At 39.9% G+C, this 22,985-nt stretch overlaps 1 protein-coding gene across 4 annotated transcripts in view; it reads right to left on the bottom strand.

Moving 5' to 3' along the window:
- The window catches only part of Acvr1 (activin A receptor type 1), a 124,610-nt gene that overhangs the window by 65,920 nt on the left and 35,705 nt on the right, over positions 1-22,985 (bottom strand). For 2 of the 4 annotated variants that reach the window (XM_048345434.1, XM_048345435.1), the window contains exon 2: positions 1,361-1,544. The gene's annotated coding sequence lies outside the window, so the exon portion shown is untranslated. Of the gene's footprint in view, positions 1-1,360; positions 1,951-22,985 lie in introns of those variants that run through there. The other 2 variants (XM_048345438.1, XM_048345436.1) reach the window with 2 other exon arrangements.

The raw sequence follows: 22,985 nt of genomic DNA, 5'->3' as shown, positions 1-22,985 counted from the left end.
AACAGTATACAGGTTCTGTACTTGTTTATTATATATGCTCTGGAAGATTCATAGAGAAATGCTAACAGTGGTTGCTTGAAAAGATAACTTGGTATTTGGGGAACAGGAAGAGCAAGTAGACATTTTTCCACCCCATACTCTGTGTATCTTTTCAATCTGTATACACTGATTATATTACCTCTCTAAAATAAATATTCATACAAAGTAAAAATCAACATTCATAATCGAATATTCATAACAAAAGTACAAATATTCATTCCCAACCACGATACCTAAAAACCTCTCTAGTGATTACCACCATTTGCCACATTAGGCAACAACTGAGCTGAGTAATTTTAATCCTGCTTTATAATTAAGAATAACAGAGTTAATGATTAACTACAACCATCATCTCTTCTTCCTCAACTCAAATAAATAAACAAAATGAAAATCAGTTTCTTAATGCCATCCATCCCTGTTATTCATTACATCCTCTGAAAACTAATTTAAACTCACACCATGAGCAAGAAAAATATCTCAAAACAATCAGATAGTGGCCAGAACTAACAACTATGCTTATTTATTAACATGGCCTCCAGAAAATGAAAATCTGACACAACCAGTACCTTGCACCAGCCCAAAGTAGCTCATCATCAGCCCTGGAAAATATAAACTCACATCTTTAATGACTAAAAGCCCAATGTCAACAGTCATGGCCTTGTTTTCTCCCCTAATGTGAAAGATCTCCTCTTCCACAGCCCCTTTTAAATGACAGGTTAACCTCTCATCGGAGGACTGGTTACTATGTTAGAGTCATATAAGAAGCACAAAGCAGGCATTACTTAAGACAGAAATTAAATTCTTCTTGAAGGAAAATTGTCCACAATATATCAAGTGGAAGAGAGAAGCATCTTGTAAAACAAAATGTGTAATCATGATGCATCAATTTTCAAACATAATTAGTATGCATATTTTATTTATAAAAATGCCTTTTCAAAATGGGTTCATATGTGACAAAGGAGAAAAAGAAAAAAATAAATACTATGGCCCTAAGGGATAAAGAATATGAGAAGCATTTTATTTGTAGGAAAATGTTGGTAGTTGTTGAGCTTGGCTCAAGTTAAAGAAAAGCTGTGCAGATCTACCCCTCAACAAGTTTACCAGTCAGTATAAAAACTGAGAACTAGTAGGCTGTTCTTAAGTTCTTATATTAGATTCATATACTGTAACAAAAGAATCATTTGTGGTAAAGCATTTACCCTGTAGACTTCATCTCTGCCAAAAAGCATTAGAAGAGGCTATTTGTTAAAATGGCTGAACTGCCAGCTCTGGCAACAATACTGCTGAAGAGAGAAGTCTTAGGGAAAGTTCATTCCGCTACCTTAGAGATGGCTCCAGGTCACAGTGGCCCACACTCCTTCAAGCAGCATGCCCTGGCTCACAACTGCACTCACTCTGTTCACTGGGAGACCTGGGCAGTGGAAGAGGTGCTCCTGGAATCTTCTGGAATGATGAGATCTCCAGAAATCTGGCTACAGCAGTACGATGCTCACAAGCACTTGGGGCTGGAGAGAGAAAGAAGAAAGAAAATCAACTAAAAGCCCAAGAAACCTCTGAAATTGTGACTGTACTAGGTAAAGGAAGTACACACTTGACAGCCTTTTCAATTGCATCCATGAAATTAAAACTGATTTACAAATGAAGGATGGAAATGTTTGAAATCACTCATACGCAGTATGTTGAGGACACAGATCCACATTAGCCTGTATAATTTTTATAAACTATATGAACAACTAAAAGGTTAGTAAACTTTAAATTTTCCTTTAAAGTGTACTTACTCTTACACCATTAGAAAAAAAATCTTAGCAGTACACATTCAGTAAAATTACAGTAAAAATTCCCTCTCCAAAAGGTGAACTAATTCAACAGTGATACTCACTAGACACTATATTAGAACTGAACTTTACAACTTGGGAGGGAAAAAAATGGGAGAAAGGAAGGAGGGGGTGACACTGTTAAAAAAGAAATGTACTCGGGCTGGAGATATGGCCTAGTGGCAAGAGTGCTTGCCTCACATACATGAAGCCCTGGGTTCAATTACCCAGCACCACATATACAGAAAATGGCCAGAAGTAGCGCTGTGGCTCAAGTGGCAGAGTGCTAGCCTTGAGCAAAAAAAGAAGCCAGGGACAGTGCTCAGGCCCTGAGTCCAAGCCCCAGGACTGGCCAAAAAGGAAAAAAAAAAAAAAAGGAAATGTACTCATTACCTAACTGTAACCCCTCTGCATATCATCTTTACAGTAAACTTTCAATTTAAATAGAAACTAAATAAAAATAAAAAGGCCCCCTCCCTTTCCAGATCCCTGATCCCTTTTAGAGACATTAACCAGTATAAGAGAAACCCTTTCTGGAATAACCAGTGAAATAATCTGATTTTGGTCAATTTTCAATTCACAGTAGTAGATAGTCTAGTTGAAAGACTTACAAAACAATGGTGGGGAACAAAAGCGGAAGGGAAAGGGTATTCTAGATAACTAACAAAAAACAAAAAGCCATCCAACCTCCCTTTTCCTTTAGGAAGACTTGAAAAACATCAACATTTGCCAAAGGAAGAGGAAATTTTTATTAGAACCAAACTTTCCCATTGAAATGATTAGTGACACAAAGCACTGAACAGCTCCTTTGTTGTGACTTTTTTTTTGAACCTCAAGCAACATTTTGCCAAGAAAACTTTCACGTCAATAAATTTAAGCAGAAAACAACTCTCTACAAGACAACATTCCTAAAAAATTATGTGGAAAAGACTATCTTCCCCAGCCACCTTGGAATTCAAGAGAAAGGTTTGCAGATACTATCAAATCATTGCTCACTTCAGTCTAAAGCGAGGCTCCTGAGCTAGTTGAAAAGAGAATCTAGACACAAAAAAAAGCACACTAAAAATAAGACACAATAAAAAAAAATCTCCCTGTAGAGAGGTCAACATGAAGTTTGTCATTTTCTGAAATCACTGAACAAAGATAGAGTAAAAATACATTCCCAAAGAGACTATCCTTAAGAACATTCTTCCCCGAGCAGTACCCACAAAGCACTGTTTCAGATATTAACTATTTTCAATATTGGTTTTTTTTGTGTTTTTTTTTTGAGATGGCTAGGATTTCCTAGGATCCTGGGGGCCAGGGAAATAGGTAGGCTTCACACTAAAGTTGTTTTCCGGCTGCATCAATGAACTTCATTTTAGGAGCAGGAAGAGGCCAGAGGTCAGAGGTGCTTTATCTGTGGAGGTTCAGACATACAAGAATATGCTTGAATGCTGATGCATACTTTTCTTTTTCTGTTACTCTATTTAAAAGTCAAATTGATTTGTTTTGTTTTTGTTGTTTTGTTTGAAGTCTGGGAACTGAATCCAGTCTTGCTAGGCAAATGCCCAAAGCTGAACTACAACCCAACCTGATTTTTCAAACTACTCCATCTAAGCCATGTCATCTTGACTGCATGAAACTGCTCCCATCCTTCAGGAGCGAGAAACCAATCATATCCCTGAATTCAGGTTCTCCTGCCACTAATCAGCCTTCTTGAAATATTTGTAAATTTTCCAGATCTTTCTCATTCTAATTCTCTGTCATTTACAATCACTAGGACTTACTATAGAACTTAGTTCTCCTCCATACACTGGGTCTGTCCTAAAACTGGTAAGGATCACACATTATTCATCTGTCCCATCCTTAAGTGCAATTTAAAATTTGCTTTAAAATGCATTGGGCCCTCAACTATGGACTGAAGTCAAACTGCCGTGTACTACAAGCAAGAAAAGGTTGGTAAAATACTGTTGAAAAATGTGATCTTCCAGTAAGAACTTATTTCCTCACAAATATCATTCACCAAAAAGCAAGCTCAGCAGACCTGAAAGGTAGTAGAAAGTGTTGTATTCAAAAAGAGTAAGAGTCTAAGGCCATACCACCCTGAAGCGCCTGATCTCAAAAAGAGTAAGAATGATTTAAAATATGAAAAGAATTCCTCCTCCATCACCACCACCACTACCCCCCTCCCAAAAAAAAAAAACAAAGAAAGGCAAGGCAAAGAAAGGAAGGCAAGGCAAGGCACAAGGGAAAGTCAGAGATATTTATACAGATAAATATCTATATAACCAAGTCTAGAAAGTTTGGCACTAGGATTTCATTGACCTAAGGTTTATTCCAAAAATTTAGCCAACATATTTGTCTGGCTATGGAGTTTTAATTACTGGAAGAAAATTGAGCTGTGTGAAAAATATATGCCACAAAAATCAAAATCACATTGTTGTAAAGGGGGTGGAAGATAGCCACGAGGCAAAAGGTGCAATTCAACTTTCTACCTCCAATATTAGGCATTAAACTTAGTAATACTTTTATCTTAAATACAGCTTAAAAGAACATTCGTAGCAGCTTAAAAAAGAAATCCTTATAATGTGGTGGGTTCTAAATCAGAAACCATAACAAGTACTTATCAAACAAGTTCTTGGCAGTCAACAAAGCAACTAAGCAATGAGAGAATAAAAAAATCCAGGCAAGTCTTCTCAACTTTTTTGTTATAAGCTCTAGAAATTGACTTCCAAACATTTCAAATTCCTACCTTCTAAGGACTATTCCATATCTTCCCAATCCATCCAACCAGCCCAATCACACAAACAACCATGGTTGTTCCTTCCTGAGAAATTACTATGAGCCATAATTACTTGAAAACAAATGAGATATGGTAGCAAGAACAAGGACTTAGGAGTCAGCCAAACTGAGGGTTACAACCTACTGTATGGGACAGACACAAATCATTCAATGTGAATTTTAGTTTCCTACTCCATGAAATAGAATAAATTGCCCCATCTTTAATTGTTACTAGTTATATAATTCCAACACTGTGCTAGCCCCATTGTTTATATTGATTTAATCCTAACAATAACTGAAAGAAAATACATCACCTTTTATACATAAGAAAATTCTTCACATTGGTTTAACAGTGGCCAAAGTCACAATTTTTAATATGACAAAGCCAAAAATGAGTTCATTTTTTTTACTCTAAGACTCTGCTATTAATGACAACTATGTTAAATCTCTTGGCAGTAAGCACTGAGCTGAATGTTCATATCAGATATTCTTAGTTCCTTCTCCTTGTCTACCTTTTAGGATAAATAAAGTGTTAAAGCATTATGGCAAATAAAGTTTAAACATACCAATCCCAAATAAAAAACATAAACCATTTGTATGACAGTACAAACATTCTCTTTAGTTGGCTCTAAAGCAATATGGGAAACTGGGGATGTAATTCAACAATAGCGCACTTGCCTAGAATATGACAGCCCCTGGGCTTGATCTCCAGTATCACAGAAAAGAAAAAAAGTACACTGGTATAAGCAGGCATATGAACATTACGTATTCTTGAAGAATAATTTACTCTAAGTACTTGACTACAGTGTGTGTGTGGGGGGGGGGGGGGGGTCAGATCCACTTGTAATTCTGGAGAAAGTCAATGGGGTTTTGTCAGTTCCCAAGATTCCAATCTCCAAGTGAAGCGGGGTGGGGGGGGGGGGGGGTGGAGTGGAGATACTGTTCAACTGCCCTGCCCTAAACACTAGAGCTCCAAAGAGCAGGAGAAAGATGGGTGCAATGTGAATCAGGAAGTGAAATATGGAAGACAAAAGTAACTCCTTGGGGCTGGGGATATGGCCTAGTGGCAAGAGCGCTTGCCTTATATACTTGAAGCCCTGAGTTCGATTCCCCAGTACCACATATACAGAAAAAAAAATGGCCAGAAGTGGCGCTGTGACTCAAGTGGCAGAGTGCTAGCCTTGAGCAAAAAGAAGCCAGGGACAGTGCTCAGGCCCTGAGTCCAAGGCCCATGACTAGCAAAAAAAAAAAAAAAAGTAACTCCTTGACCCTAGGAGTTTCCAAATTCTCAACAAACATTAGTATTTAATTTGAGGATGAAACATGAGAATTTCCAGGAACTTCTCTAGAATTTCCCAAAATTCTTAAAATACATCCAAATAGTGACTGAGTGTGTAGTTCCTTCAACTTGGGGGGTTTAGATATGAGCACTGCCTGAGCAGAAGCTTGAAGATAGCCTTGGAAACAGTTCTGAGAGACCCTGTCCCAAAAATTCAAATGAAAGACAACAATGACAAAATTACCTCTAAACTTTGCTTATTATATAGTTATCCAAAAACATTGCTAAATGAAAAATAGGAGACTCAGTGCTGCTTACAAAGAATTGTGGCCTGTAGAAAACACTAAAATTTAGAAAATACCAGCAAACATTATTGGACAGTAGTCCAAACCAGGCAAACCCAGCCCACAGTCTGTTTTTATAAATAAAAGTTTTATTGGAACAGGCACATTTGTTCATTTTCCATTTAGTCTATGGTTGTTTTCACAGTGAAATGGCAAAAGATGATGGCTGTGCCAATCTATACAGCTTGCAAAGCCTAGAATATTTACTATCTAGCCCTTTTTTAGAGAGAAACTTTGTTGACCTCTATAATAACCTACATTCAAACCTACAAGCAATGTTCTTAGAACACAGAATCACATGTTGAGACTGCCAACTTAAAAACTTATTTTGGAGCTTTTTTTTTTTTCTGTTGCAATACCACACACAGGATTTGTGTACTGTATGCTATGTATAGAAACTTACTTTATTTGCAAGGGTGACTCACTGGTAGTAGCAGACATTTACAACACAGCAACTACTACAAGCAATGGTGACCAAGTATCTCCAAGTCTATCCTGCCGCCCTGGCTTCAAGAAATATCAACCTTCTCTTTCAATGCCAGTGTCACCTTTTCCTGTTCTTGCCTTCAATTTGACATCAGGGGATTGCTTCTATCTACTAATGTTTCTATATCAACTGTTTTAGCTCTGGAAAAAGAATTACATTTTTTTTCCCGCTTAGCTGATAACTGATTTTTTTTTTCTTAAGGATTAGGAAAACACACAGTACAATTCCCAAGAATCCAGGGAAAAAACTCACAGAAGCACTATTCTTTCTCCAGGTATACATCTAGAGACTGAGTGGAGATTGGCTCACTAGCTTTTTTTAAAGAAGTAAAGGGAGGGAAACCACAAAACATGAGGGAAAGAATACAAGCTCCAGGATATTTTCATGGGAAGATGAAAACTGGTCTCCTAGTCTAAAAATTGGCCAAAGAGAAATACAATGTAGACATCTCTAATGTTTGGGCCCCAGCAACAGGATTTAAGGCAAAACTCTCAGAACTCTCAAAACTTCTCCAGAATTTAACATATAATTTGGCTCAGAGGAGAGGGACCAACTGTAGATTACTTAATTACTGAGCATAATTAAGTACCAGACTACACTTCTGAAGATAACCTGCTTAGACTCTGTAACCTCAAAACCCTCCACTGAAGTGGTTTGGCGGTCCATCAAAATCCCTTTCATTTGTCCAACCAAAGACTCATTTATTTGTGCCAGACAAATAAAGTGAGAGGATCAAGGGTAAGACTTGAGGGAACAAAGGCAGCAAGCTACAGTAGACAAGGGAATCCCAGGTGCTGAGTTGAATCCTAGCCCTGCCATCCAATAGTCACACAGCCTGAGCCAACTGTCCTTGCAACAGTCCCCCCACAGGCAAAACGGGCATCATAATTTCCCTACAAAGTGGCCACGTGTGAAGTAAAACATGTACAGTGGGTGCTAATAAAGACAATTATTATAAACTCCACATGAAGGAGTAAGAAGGGGAGATACTGAAGATGACTGAGGTTGAAATCATATGGAGGAAATCTGGCATTCTGATTCATACACATTACTTCAGGGTAGAGAATCCAGGCCTTGTCTACCACTTAAAATTATGTCCCTACCCTTATTATCTTTATTTTGGTTTTGAAATGGGGGTCTCATAAATGTTGCCAGGACTGGTCTTGAACTCACAATCCTTCTGCCTCCACCTCCCAGTAACTAAGATTACAGATGTGCGCAATAATGCTGGATTAAAAGCTACTCATTAAGTATTTTAAAGGGCTCCACAGGAAAGCCTAGAAAGAACCAAGCAAGCCTCTACTCAGGGACCATATTCCTCCACTTGTAGCTATAAGACACCAACTACAAAGGCTACAGACTGAATATAATTACACCCTTCTCATTTCCCCATTAGGTATGGGGTACACCTTCATAAAAGAGTAGATTTCACACAAGTCAGAAAGATACACACACACATACACACACACACACACACACACACACACACAACTTATGTATAGGTGGCCCATAAAACATTCCTTTCTCCTCTCTCTCTCTCTCTCTCTCTCTCTCTCTCTCTCTCTCTCTCTCTCACACTCACTTTGCCAGTCCTGGGGCTTGGACTCAGTGCCTGAGCACTGTGCCCGGCTTCTTTTTGCTCAAGGCTAGCACTCTACCACTTGAGCCACAGCGCCACTTCCGGCCTTTTTGTATATATGTGGTGCTGAGGAATCGAACCCAGGGCTTCATGTATATGAGGCAAGCACTCTTGCTACTAGGCCATATTCCCAGCCCCCCTCTCTCTCTTTTTGAAAAATATTTTTCCATGTCCAATGTTGTTGTGTAAACTGTTTGGGAAGGAAACAGACACAGCATTTCTAGCCAGCTGACACTACCAATTCAAAAGGCCTGTAAGAGCAGTTGGTAGCTCAAAAAAAGAAGCTTATGGAGGAAAGTGGGGGTGGAAGAATGCAGTCAAAACTTCAATGTATATTCCACAAAATTAAGAATAGGGAAGGAATGGGTTTGGGAAGAATGGGTGAGCATGTTGAAAGGAATGGCATCAAGAGCCATTGATCAAGATGCATTTGTTGAATAGAAACTCCTTGTACAACTACTTAAATATATATGTATGTATATATATATGCGTGTAATATATTTCGTGTATATATACATATATACATATTTAAAAAAGGATGCCCAAAGAACCCATCACATTTTCCCTATTATTTTCAAACTTTGTACCTTAACTGTTTTTCTTTTGCCAGGTTTTTTTTGTTTTATTTTATTCTATTCTATCAGCCCTTAACTAGTTAAGAAGTCTATGGTTAATCCATGGAGTCTGGTCTATGTCTGGGTGAGAACTGAGTTCCATAACATCCTCCAGGTATAAATCCACATGGCTCCATCCCTGGCATCGCTGTCACCTTTCAATGGTGCAGAGGGGAGGATCAGAGCACCCTGAGTGGAGAGGGTTTAAGAACAGGTAGTTTAAAAAAAAAAAAAGAAAGAAAGAAAGAAGAATCTGCCATTCTTCCATTCTACCAGCCTGCCACCCCTAAACAGAATCAGACTTGAATGGTAATTAGCTCATCCTTCTCAGTCAGTTGGATTCAGTGTTCATGTGTGGACACACCATCCCAGCGACACCTCAATCCTCCCTGTGACCACAAGGCATCCATGTTTTACCTGTTGTCTCACTAGAATGTGGTAATCCTTGATGATTACCTTCACATATAATACCATACAGCCTTTCATCAGCTCAGGATCTTGAACACCTTTACGAGAGTTCACAGGGATGCCACCCACTGGGCCAGGACCAGATTTTCTGGTTCTCTAATAGGATGTCTGGCACTTTGTTTCATTGTGCCTATTTACTGCACTATACAGATATGTTAGCAAAGCTTCTGTAAAGACCCTCTCAAAGGTAAGACCTCTGTTTCCAACATCCTGCTCCAGCTCCAATCCTGGTCTAACATAGGTCAACCTGATTTAATACATATGGAATAAATCATGTTTAAAATTACCGAAAAGCAGAAACAAGCAAATGTGATAAAGAAAATGTGCATGTGTGTGCATTTTTGGTACTGAGACTTAAGTCAAGGCCTTGTGATCTCATTAGGCATTCTTGCTTACAGCTGACATTCTACCACTTGAGCCATGCCTCCATTCCAGCATTTCTGCTACTTAATTGAAGATCATTTTCAAAGACTCCTCCCCACCTCCCCTTACTTGTGTCAAGCCTCTATCCTCTGATCTTAGTTTCCTAAGTAGATAGGATTACAGGCATAAGCCACCAGCTCCCACCAAAGAAAATCCTTATCAGTACCTAGGTTTCAAAGCAGGAGTAAAAAGTGCCACATATTCTTATGCCCTCTTAAAAATATTTATGTCAGTTACCAACTTAAATAAAATTTTCACCAGGGGAATCAAGTTTTAACAAGATAGACTAAACAGGGGTTAGCAGAATGCTAGCCAATGAGTCAAAGCGTCACGTATTGAGTTCAAGTCCTGGTTTCAGACCTTAAAAAAACAGACAACCAAAGTTATGTGATACTCCTTTTCTAATCATTTCATTGAAATTATTATTTGTCTAAGACATGTAAGGTGTTCACAAGGTTACACAGGCTGAGTAGCTCAGCTCCCCGTGCTGAGAAAACAAGGTAACAAGCGAAAGAAGATCCATAAAGTTAAAAGATAAAAAGAAATGTTAATCACATTTTGAGTAACTTTGTTTTCTTGCTCCAATGTTACATATATGTGTATACTATTTCTCCCTAATTATATCGGACAAACCGTATATTTTGTAAGCACTTGCCAGGTCTATACTGCTATCGTAAAATAAAACAACCTGCATGTTTCTTGATAAGAAAAACAGATTCGTCTATTTATTTACTACTTTTGTTGTTGTTCTATTGGTGCTGGGGACTGAATTCAGAGTCTTGTACTCTTACTTAGCTTTATCCACTCATATCTGGTACTCTACCACTTCTGCCAGGCTTCCAGTTCCATTTAATGATTACATCTGTGCCATCACCCTAATTGTACCTTACAGTTTTCCAAGGACAACTTGAGCTTGTCCCCTTTTACCTTTGCATATGTCTACCCAAAATATCTCTTGTCCAACAATCTGATATACACCTCTGCTTCCAGCTTGAGTACCATGACCACATTTCAGTGTTCCAAATTTACACTCTATTTCCCTAGCAAGTCTGTGGACTGCTCAAAGAAAACAGGTATTTTTTACCCTCAAAGTATCAGAGGCAGTTTTACAAATAGTAGATCCTTAATAAGGGGTGATGAGTGAATGGATATACCTTACTAATGGATTCAAAGCAAAACAAGGATCCTCCAAGGAAATATAAACAATAAATATAAATAATTTTGTTTAGAAACGGTAGACTTTTTTTTTTTTTTTTGGCCAGTCCTGGGCCTTGGACTTAGAGCCTGAGCACTGTCCCTGGCTTCTTTTTGCTCAAGGCTAGCACTCTGCCACTTGAGCCTCAGCGCCACTTCTGGTCATTTCTATAAATGTGGTAAGGGGAATCGAACCCAGGGCTTCATGTATACAAGGCAAGCACTCTTGCCACTAGGTCATATTCCCAACCCCAGAATCTACTTTTAAGTGTTATCTCAGCTTTTAAGTATCTCTTCCCTAAACTCTGGAGAGAAATCTATAAGTGTTACACGTTTTGTATAAAAAGATAATGTTCAAACTAAACATACATATTCAACCACAGCTTCCTACTGATTTACCCTCGACTGAGGGTATTACCTACTCTAGTACTCATTTAGTATTTCTATTTTCTTTAGTAGCTGTATAAAGGAGTTGTCATTTTACAAAGCAGAAAATGAATACAGATCAATGTCACTCCTTTCAACATCCTTACCCTCTCTTCCAACCCACCTCTTCCATTACTTTTCTTAGGATACATATTGAACTCTTGATTGCATTGTCCCCACTTCTTGTTATTCACTTGCCCTTCTCCCTATGACCCTATCATCCCCACTTCAAGTACCTGTTTCCTGGTGCTCATTTTGTTGAACTTTTTTTTTTTTTTTTTTGGCCAGTCCTGGGCCTTGGACTCAGGGCCTGAGCACTGTCCCTGGCTTCTTCTCGCTCAAGGCTAGCACTCTGCCACTTGAGCCACAGCGCGGCTTCTGGCCGTTTTCTGCATATGTGGTGCTGGGGAATCGAACCTAGGGCCTCGTGTATCCGAGGCAGGCACTCTTGCCACTAGGCTATATCCCCAGCCCCCATTTTGTTGAACTTTGAACTTGTCTTTCTAAGGAATTACACTATTTGAGTTTTGCCTTGAATCTACCATATTTCAGTTAATACAAATGTACGCTAGCATTTCGAAAATAATCCTCCTTTTTTTAATTTTACAGAAAGAAGGAAGAGAGAAAGAAAAAGAGAGAATTGAAGAATGCACACAAATGCTAACAATACAATGGACCATTGTCAGAAATGAAGATGTTGTCAGTAAAAAAGGAGATACATCTTTTCACAAGGAAAATGTTTCTTTTTTCCCCAGAAAATTATTCCTGAGATGTTCACTTGGAGCCAGCCCCCTGTACAATTCCTGCAGCTTGACTCTCACTTATTTGTGTCCTAAATACTTACAAAGTGACTTAAAGGGCTGCAATTGGAAAGTTCTTCCTCCCACCATGCAATGGTTTGGAAGTGTCCTCACAATATTTATGCCACTGTCCAGTCACCAGCCTATGGCACTATTAGGAGGTGGAGGAATCCCAAATAGGTAAAGCCTAAAAGAGGGAAGTTAAGTCACTGAGAGTGTGACCTTGACAAGGATACTGAAACACTGACTGACTCCATCATCTCTCTTTCCCAGTAGCCATGAGGTGACTTTTTTTGCCAAGTGCCCCTAATTCAATGCACTATGACATCAGAGGACCAAAGCAATAGGACCAGACAACTATGGGCTGAAACTTCTGAACTCATGAACCAAAATAAACTTTTCCTCACTTTAAAGTTCATTAGTTATCTCAGAAATTTTGTCACGTTAGAAAGCTACTAACATGGGCTATGGCAAATACTATTATGCTCTGAACTGCTTTCCTTTCTGTAGTATATGCTGTGCCTTTCTTTGTCTCCTAATTCACTTTTGCAGAAAGAGCCACACAGTCACACAGCTTTGCCACTGAATCTTGTCTATCCATTCCCAAACAGTACCATCTGGAGCAAATTACTCTGAGCTGTGGCCTCATCTATAAAACAGGTGGACATCTCTCATCTACTCAAAGACTATTAAGAAGCCACCAATCATCAGCCCCAAGCCTGAACTGACATAATATGGAAACATATCTAAGAAAAAATAGAAGTGTTTGGAGAAAACCAAGAAACAGAAGAATATGGCAAGTGAAGAGTCAGGACTGAAACCAATCTGCCTAGAATTGAAGGAATGCCCTCTGGAGTCCTTTTTTCTGAGTTCCAAGTACACTTACTTTTGAGTGGGAGTAATGTGAATAAGAGGGTGGAGCTAGGCTTGGTTCTAGAATTACATGCTGTTATCAATAATACATTATCTGTGATGTGTGACTCTCAGGATTCCTAAACTCAAGCAATTTTATATCAGCAATCACAAAGCACAGATATTTTCCATACTTGTATCTCTTGTGTTGTTAAGTATTCAGTCCACTAACAGAAATACAGTCTCTTGATTTTTGGTTACTTCTAATTAGAGTATATAGTTTTATACCCAGATTTTTTTGATATATTAATTCTCTTAAAATGAAACTTGCCCAAAGTTGGTTGTTGGCAGTATTTTCATCCCAAGCTTGGAGATTCCACACCTGTGATTAATTTACATCTGCACAAGTTGAAACATTAGCTTTTTGATCATTTGTGATACTGCAACTCTCAAGAAGCAATTTACTCAACAACTAATACAAACTATCTATACATACCGTCAATAACCCAAATTCCCAAGTGGGCCAGAAGTTCCAATGTGAAATTAATTCATTCTTTGAATTCCTGTTGCTTGTTTATACTGAGACCAACCCCAGGGCAAATGCTTCTGCACTGAGCTAGGCCCCTACCCTGAAATCAATTGTTCACTGAGTTCTTAACTCCATTATTATTATTCAAGTGCTCTATTTGTACAAGCAATGTTTAAAAGGAAAGAAACTTAAGCCAGGCACTGGTGGCTCAAGTCTGTAATCCTAGCTACTCAAGAGGCTGACATCTGAGGACCGTGGTCCCAAGCCAACCTAAGCAGGAAAGTTCATGAGACTTCATCTCCACTTATCCAGCAAGGAGCCAGAAGTAGAGCTTGGTTCAAGTGGTAGAGTACCAGCCTTGAGTGAGTAATCTAAGGCACAGTGCCCAGGAGCTAAGTTGAAGCCCCACTAATCACACACACAGAGACACACATAAACACACACACCTAAACAAATGCATACACAAAAGACAAAACTTAATTAGTATGTGTACCTGTGTATATACATATATACATGAGATATGTGTAAACTTTATGCCACATATAATTTTTCAAAGGGGGGGGGGGGTAACTCTCTAGGTAACAGGAAGTTGCATGTCACTAAGATAGACACAGCAAGAAACACTCAATATCCTCAGAACTGTTTCAACTAGAAGACAAGACATGAAAGCACAGGAATAGAAAAAGGAAATAAGAACATTAGGGACTGCCCATGTTTACCATTCACACTGTCAACAATTCTAAGAAAAAAAACAAGTTCCAGGTCACTAAACTCATGTGCCTCCCCTGACTTTGGTTTTTTTACATTTTGAATCCTGGAGGGAGATGATAATCTTCTGTAAGTTTTAAAATCGAGTATTTTTTAAGTTGGTAGGGAAGAAAGAAAAGGCTAGCTTCTATTAGTTTTAACTTTCAAAGCCTTAAACATTTGGGGAGGGACTTTTATATAACAGCTTTAAATTTTGTTTAGTTGTTTCATGAATAGCATTTTTGATTCTGTCAACAACATTGCTGAACAATTAGGCTCATTTTCAGATAACACACACGAGCACAAATTTAACTTAGTCACTTAGAACTTATCACCAAATTGAGACTGGTTTAACACCAGCATAAGGACATGTTTCCATTGTTTTCTACTTTGAACCCATGAAGAATAGATCACAAGCCAAGTGTGATGGCAAGCCCTTCATATCTGTAATCACAGCACTTGGGAGACTGAGGAAGGATTGTAAGTTCAAGGCTGGCCTAAGCTACATAGTAAGACCCTGTTTCTAAGAAAAAAAAAAAAAAGAAGAAGAAAGAAAGAAAACCAAGGACATAGTAGAATCGTAGAGGGTTTGCCTAGACTGCATTCGGCCCTGGGTATGATCCCCAACACTACATCCACCAAAGACTGAATCATATATATGTCTAAAAACTATTTTAAGTATATTTTTAGATGGACTATCCTAATCTCTCTCTCTCTCTCTCTCTCTCTCTCTCTCTCTCTCTCTCTCTCTCTCTCACACACACACACACACACACACATACGGCTTCTGAGTTACAGACAACTTCAAGTGTCTTTGGTAAAGACAAGTGTGAGAGGCAAGGTTACTTTTCTTTTTATTATTTTATGGTAAGGGTGATGTACAGAGGGATTACAGTTACATAAGCAAGGTAATGAGTCTATATCTTGCTGAACAGTGTTAACCCCTTACAGTAGGGGATGGACCAAAAAGGCGAGGGTGGGGGGGGGGTGGAACTAAGGAAAAAAGAAATAACTTCATACAGTACTTCAAATACAAAAAGAAAAAAAAAACCCTCCTGTTTCCATACCTTGCAGTTCATTTCAATTAGCATCATTTTATAAGGTCATATGAACTACTGTGATCCTCTGCTAGGACTATGCTAGACATATACTAATTATTACAAATGAGGGAAACCATGGAACCCATGTTTCTTTGGCTTACTTCATTAATACTATTTTTCCAAGTCTTTTCATTTCTTTACGAATGGGGTAATGTCATTCCTTCTGATGAAAGCATAGAATTTCATTGTGTGTATATACCACATTTTCTTGATCCATTCAATTACGGAAGGGCATCTGGGTTGGCTCCATATCTTAGCTATGGTAAATAATGCTGCAATGAACATAGTTGTGCTGATAGCTTTAGTGTGGCCTGTTTGTGTTCATTTGGGTAATTTTTTTTTTAAGATACCAGAAAATGTGAATACTCCACAGAAGTAGGGACATGCCAATGCTGGAAAAAGCTTCCATATGTAAGGATGTTATCTCCCTCAAGAGATAACTAAGTAGATCCCAACTATGAAGGTTTTTTGTACTTCAAAAGCAACAATACTAGAGGAACGAAGAATCTCACACATGCACTTATTGCCATTTCTCAAAAACAATAGAATTTCACAGATTCTAGTCTCATTCTTCACATATACATACAATTATAGGCTATATAAAAATTTTCAACCAATTGTGTGTTCTGAATGTTTGTGGCCCCTAAAATCCATGCCAAAACCGAATCAGCAGAGGTAAAGTGATAAGCACAGTATCTCCTAGGATTAGTGCCCTGTGGGATTAAAACGCTAAGTAAGGACCCACAGAGTTACCTAGCCCCTTCTACCACTTGTGGACTCAGCAAGAAATAACTACCTATGAGCCAATGCCTTAGACTTTCCAACCTCCAGGTATGTAAAAATTAAGTCTCTTAGTCTTTTTAAGTTACCTAGACCCTTGATATTTTGATACACCATTCCAAGGGAGTAAGAAAAACTATCTTCATATAATAAAAGTGCAACTGAAATCTGGGTCTGATGACACACACCCGTAACTACCAACCCTTGAAAAGCCAAAGGATTATGAATTTGAACACAAAGCCCATATATACATGGAGTTCAAAAAATGAAAGCAAGTTGTACTTGAAAACATTCCCTACTGTTCCTCCTAACACCTCTAACCCAAGGGCCTTGCCTCTGCTCAAAGTCCTCCAGTCAGGGAGGCAAAAAAATTCCCCCTAAAACCTCACTTCTAGGTGCTTGAGTAGTGGCTGTTTTCCTCATCCCTAGCTTTGCCCATTAAGAACTGGTCACTACCCCTCAGATAGCAGAAAAGCTAGATGCTCTTCAATTCTGTGTCCCAGTTCAGCCAGAGAGTACCTGACATAGTGTGTGCCCTCACAAGTGTGGTAATAAAAAGTAAACAAATTTGTTTCCTCTACCATGGGGACTTTCAGATTTGAAAGTAATGTATGGAGCTAGGGCTGTGAATCCCAATCAATCAAATCAATCAATCAATCAATCAAATAATCAATGTCATTGTGTACCCTACAGTCCACACCACAAATATTCTGAAGAGTCTAGAGAAGGGACAGCTTCTTTTCAAGAGATGTCCACCTGAATTATGTATCATAAATGCCAGATTGTGGGTTCAGTTATATGTCTTCTTCCAACTGAACCCATGAACAGGAGAAACAGACTTTGTGACGTTGAGTTAATCTCTCAGGTTTTGTTCCTTTTACCTGTAAAATGAGGCTATAGATACCAACTTCCTAACATATATTTAAAGTCTACAGGCTACACCATGGTACAAAATCAACACTCAACTATCTGCCCCTATTCCCTTGTAACATTGTGAATAAAAGTCAAAGTAGTTGTGTTGGAGGTGCTGCTCAATAACAGAGTGCTTACCTAGCATGTGCCAGGTTCTGAGTTTGATTCCCCAGTGTCAGGGAGGCAAATAGGCAGCTGACAGGAAGGCAAAGAAACATCAATTCTATGCTCAGAGGTAACAGAGACAGAACAAAATATCAGCTCTCTTCTCTTTTAAATGTACAGGGATGCTTTTTATTCTACCTGTAGAGTACTTCCTTCCCCTTTTTGACCCTAAGGCCTTGCATGACCAGGAGACAGTAAGTTCCCAAAGTAACAGACAGCATAACCTAGCTTGGGACCTACCAGAAGGGTTCCAGTGAGAGAAGGAGCTCAGGCAAGATTCTCAGAATACATGCTGATGAAAATAACCTTTGCCATTCTCCAATTGTCTCTTCCAAAATGAGACCCTTTCTTTAACTACTTATTTAAATATGGGGATCTGAAGATGTTGGGGAAAGACACAGTATCCCCTCTGAGATAGAAAACTATCACACTTTAAGGGACTATAACCATGGAGACATTTCGTATAAATTAACATGTCCAACGGTGCATTGGTGGCTCACACCTGTAATCCTAGCTACTCAGGAGACTGAGGTCTGAGGATCACAATTCAAAGCCAGTCCAAGCAGGCAAGTCTATGTGACTCTTATCTCCAATTAACTACCAAAAAGCTGGAAGTGGAGCTGTGGCTCAAGTGGTAAAGCAACAACCTTGAACAAAAAAGTACTCAGGGACAGTGCCCAGGCCCTGAGCACAAAACCCAGAAGAAAAAAAAAAATTTTCCATGGTCACAAACTCAAACTAACCCAAATAAGTAAGCTTGGAAACTACCACTTCATTCTGTGAATAATCATTAAGTTTTAATCGGATGTGCCTTAAATTCTGGAACAGCCAGCATAAAAAGGGGCTCATCTTAGAAAATGAACAGGAGAAAGAGGAGAAAGGGCAAGTGAAGGAGGCTCAGGAAGAGGAAGAGAGGACCAGGGCAGGAGGGGAAGACAGGGGAAGAGAACAAAGATCCCTTCCTGCCCCCCAAACAATCACTCAGAACACTTTGGCCCCTCTGCAGCTGCTGTCTCCTGCACTTGGCTGGGCACTGCCAGGCTGGGACTGGCTTCCAGGGAGGACAGCATTGTTTTATTGGCTACTTAGGCAGTGCACACACCATTAATGGAGTTTTTATCTCTCCATTTTCCTGTCAGTACAGAACCAGCCAGTCTGACTCTGTTATTATCATTAAGAAAGCTTTTTTTCCCCTCCCCACACATGCTATTTAATCCAAACAACATCTGGGAACTCCAGCCTCTATCATGTAAAACGGAAACAGACAGAGTAGGAAAGCGGGAGGGAGGGAATACAGTTCCAGTCACAGTGAATAGCCATCAATTCCAACAGGTGACCTTAGCTCAAGCCCCCCCCCCCCCCCCCCCAGTACCTCTGAAACCCTGTTGGCTTCAAATCAGCACAGGACTTGCCACTGCCTGGCTTTAAACTGCATTCAGGCCCTGGACACGAAGCTATTTTTTTGGCCAGTCCTGGGCCTTGGACTCAGGGCCTGAGCACTGTCCCTGGCTTCTTCCCGCTCAAGGCTAGCACTCTGCCACTTGAGCCACAGCGCCGCTTCTGGCTGTTTTCTGTATATGTGGTGCTGGGGAATCGAACCTAGGGCCTCGTGTATCCGAGGCAGGCACTCTTGCCACTAGGCTATATCCCCAGCCCAACACGAAGCTTTTTTAACAACAATAACAAAAGACATTTGTGTTTTAAAAAAAATAACTATTTTCCTCACTCGGAAATCCAGTTGTGAAATAAAAGTCAAGAATAATAATGAAAAGACTTTTGAAGAATTGTTTTCTCAAGAGGAAAAAAAAATTGAGAGCCTTTACAAGACAATCATAGTGAACATATCACTAGTGTATAAATGAATAGGAAAAAATCTGGTACCAGTCAGCCCAGAAACTATGTCCTCCTGTAACAGACAGCTGTCTCCTCTGGAGCTGAAGAATGTAGTGCTTTCTGCTTCCATCATGCTCTGTGAGTCACGAAATCAATACAGGAAAGTGCACAGCCAGCCACACTGGAGACTCGGGCCTAAGAGCAGCTTTTCTATGGGCCACACAGCTCCTCCATCCCTCACCTCATCCTTTCTGGTCAGGAACATGCACGCACCAGTCTCTGCTTCATGCTTGACCAGGTGTCATAGAGTCGCTCATGTGAGTCTTTTCAGCATTGGTTCTAGGTAAGTAGATCCTAAAACAACATGCAGGTGCCCAGCCACCCAACCCCATACCTACTTTTCCCTAGAAATGTACCCTACTGAGCTGAAGACACAGCAGAACATCTGAGTGTCAGTAAAGGTCAGTAGCTTATTTTTAATGTTTTTATTCTACTCAGCAAAAATGGGGGGAAAAAATCACTAAGTGTCTGAGCCACAGACTCCTGCTCCCTAGAAGCTGTGCCTCTGAGCCCCCAGCAGTCAGTTGTTAATGACAGTCTCAGTAACCTGATCCTCTCACAGTGGGAGACTTGAGTAAGCACTGGCCTCTCTCTGGTCTCCCTTTCTATTGTCCCACCCTGCAGGGCCAGCTGTTTCTGACAGCCAAATTGCTGCATGCTAAGCAATGAATGCTGTCAGGCAAAGAATTTTCATTTCTATAATGCATAGGCCTCCATGGACAAATTATACAGCTTATGGTGCTGGCTGCAGGATGCTGCTCCAGGCTTGAAATGCTGCCAAAATGCAGCCTGTCTTCCCCTCTCCCCAGCTCCAAGCTGACAAGACAGTCACCCAGAATGAATCAGAATGGCCAGACAGAAATGAGAACACGTGTTTTTGGAGACAAACAAAACATAGATGGAGAAGAGCCATCCAGACACAATCCTTGATGGAACAGCACATGGTGAAAGCTAAGTGAGCTAATGTCACACCATTGAGCTTACCAAGTATAGCTTCCCTTAGAGCCTTCTGTAATTTGATCACCTGCATTGAACATCTCAGGGACATCAAACCTGGCTCTCTGCTTATGGAGGAAGCTGGACTTGCCCAGAAAATATACCAAGAACTTGCCACTTCTTAACAACTAAGCAAAAGCTAAGAACAGTGCTCTTTCATGCTGAAGAATGGCACTAACATGCTTTATGAAATCATTTTTTGGTTAAATTTTTATTGTCAAACTGAGGTACAGAGAGGTTACACTTTCATATGTTAGATATTGGACACATTTCTTGTACTGTTTACCTCCCCCCTCATTCCCCCCCTCCCCCTCCCCCTTTCCCTCCCCCCCATGAGTTGTTCAGTTCATTTATACCAAACAGTTTTGCAAGTATTGCTTTTATAGTTGTTTGTCTTTTTTTACCCTGTGCCTCTCGATTTTGGTATTCTCTTTCTATTTCCTAGTTCAAATACCAGTATACACAGTTTCCAATGTACTCTGATAAGATACACAGATAGTGCAGGTACAACCATAGGAAGGGGATACAAGAGGATCATCAATAATAGAAGTTACGGTTTCACATCTCATGTTGAACGTAATTACAACAGTGATATGACAGTTGTTTCCATAACATGGAGTTCATTTCACTTAGCCTCATCTTATGTGTTCATAAGGCCTATTGGGCTGTTGTGATCCTCTGCTGTGACTAGCCTAAACCTGTGCTAATTATTCCCTATGAGAGAGACCATAGAGTCCATGTTTCTTTGGGTCTGGCTCACTTCACTTAGTATAATTTTTTCCAAGTCTTCCATTTCCTTATGAATGGGGCAATATCATTCTTTCTGATAGAGGCAAAAATTCCATTGATGAAATCATTTTGTAGAACTCATTTCCTTCCCAGTTTTCAGACTGTCACCATCCACTTTCAAGTTACAACCCTTCAATCTGGTCTGGGATACACACTCTGCTATTCTAAGTCCTGCAGAGCTAAACATGGAGGGACCCAACCAATCAGCACATGGTATACAATTTGGGAGTGGGCGGTGACCTCTTCAAATTAGTGACTGTAAAATTTTACTAAAAAGCAAGGTTTCACTTTACTGTTACACTGGAATGTAGAAGATGGCACAGGAATAGCCTGCCTGAGAATAGGAGTGGAAAATAACAGGGTCCAAGGGACCCTTGTTTGAGGCCTTTGCAATCAACTCAGACCTGAATCTTACCCTAACAAAAACGCCACAGAAAGGTAGCCATTCAGTCCTCACTTTATCAAAGCTGGTGAAGCTTGAATTCTCCATCCCTGAAACAAAAACTAGACAGATAAAACCTCACTGCATTCTAAAAGCATGTGAAGATCACACACATACAGATGTACGTGTGTATATGTATATATGTATTATGTACAGTGTGTGTATGTATATCCAGTATACTTTGCCAATGAACAAGACATATTTTCAAATTCTGTTATTTCCTATGAGAACTTATTCTTTCACCTTTTCCTCCCAGTCCTTACACTTAGCATGAACTGAAACGTCCCAAGTCACCTGATTTGTGCCCTAAGGCAGGTCTAGCTGTCAGATCTGAATTCCAGAGGATGAGGAAGCTAATTCATGATCTGCATTTTCCCTCAGTGCTGTAAAAGTTAATCTGACACCTGAGTTAGTGAATGGGCCATCTCTCCATGTCAACAAAGCCAGCTCCAGGAAAGACCAGGAAACCAGCACAGCCAGGAGCAGAATAGGAGAGGGACAAATGGTCTTGCCTGTGTGCTCAGGTCAGCCAAAGCACAAGCACCTGCAGGCTGTGAGCCGCCAAGGCCATCATGCGCCACATCCTGCTGCCATCTACTTTATCATTAACTACTGTCTGGCCAGAAAGGGCAGGGTGCAGTTCAAGAACACTGGGGACTTTCAGACAGGAGGTGTATCCAGAACCGGAGTGGGATCGCAGCCCATTCACTACAGACTATAAATACCACCTGGCTGTGGTCCCAGCAGAACCACAATTCCTGTTTCTCTGTTGGTAACAGAACTGTAGGCTGTTCCCTCAAGAAATTCAGCACAACCAACCAGGCATGACAAAACATTAAACATACACACAAGCTTACTCAAAGCCCTGGCAAGTCCTGCTTCTTGTTCCTCTCTTGTACATCCTTGGCCTCTAATCCCCAAAGATCAAAATAAAAGAAAGTTGAAATCGATAATTTGTTAAAAATGCAATACACAGGCTTTAAACTGTAATAAGAAGGGAGAGACAGAAGACCAAATTGTGTGTGTGCACATGCACACGTGTGCATGCATGTGTGTGCATGAACTAACTGGTCCTGGGGCTTGAACTCAGGGCCTGGTCACTGTCCCTGAACTTTTGTGCTCAAGTTCTACCGCTTGAGCCATACTCTCTACTCCCAGCTTTCTTGGTGATTAAGGGGAGGTAAGAGTCTCACAGATTTAACTGCCTGAAAATAATCAGAATTTCCAACTTTTACATTCATTCTTTTATTTAAAGTTATATGAGCACAGGATGGGGATGGTGGGGCAAGGGAACATGCTGTGGCTAACTTGGGGAGAGCAAAAAGAAGCACAGACGGCCACCAGGACTCCTTAGACAGAGCAACTAAATGTATAATTAAATGACCAGACTTACCAAGCTGCTTCTCAAAGACAGTACAATAGACCAAAGTTCTCAGGAATGAATTAGACTTATTGGTTAAAAATCTACCCAATACCTAACGGAGATCACT

The sequence above is a fragment of the Perognathus longimembris genome, chromosome 4, assembly GCF_023159225.1.
Source record: "Perognathus longimembris pacificus isolate PPM17 chromosome 4, ASM2315922v1, whole genome shotgun sequence".
Taxonomy (NCBI): domain Eukaryota; kingdom Metazoa; phylum Chordata; class Mammalia; order Rodentia; family Heteromyidae; genus Perognathus; species Perognathus longimembris.
The sequence above is the reverse complement of the archived record's forward strand: the minus strand, read 5'-3'. Positions and strand labels throughout refer to the sequence as shown.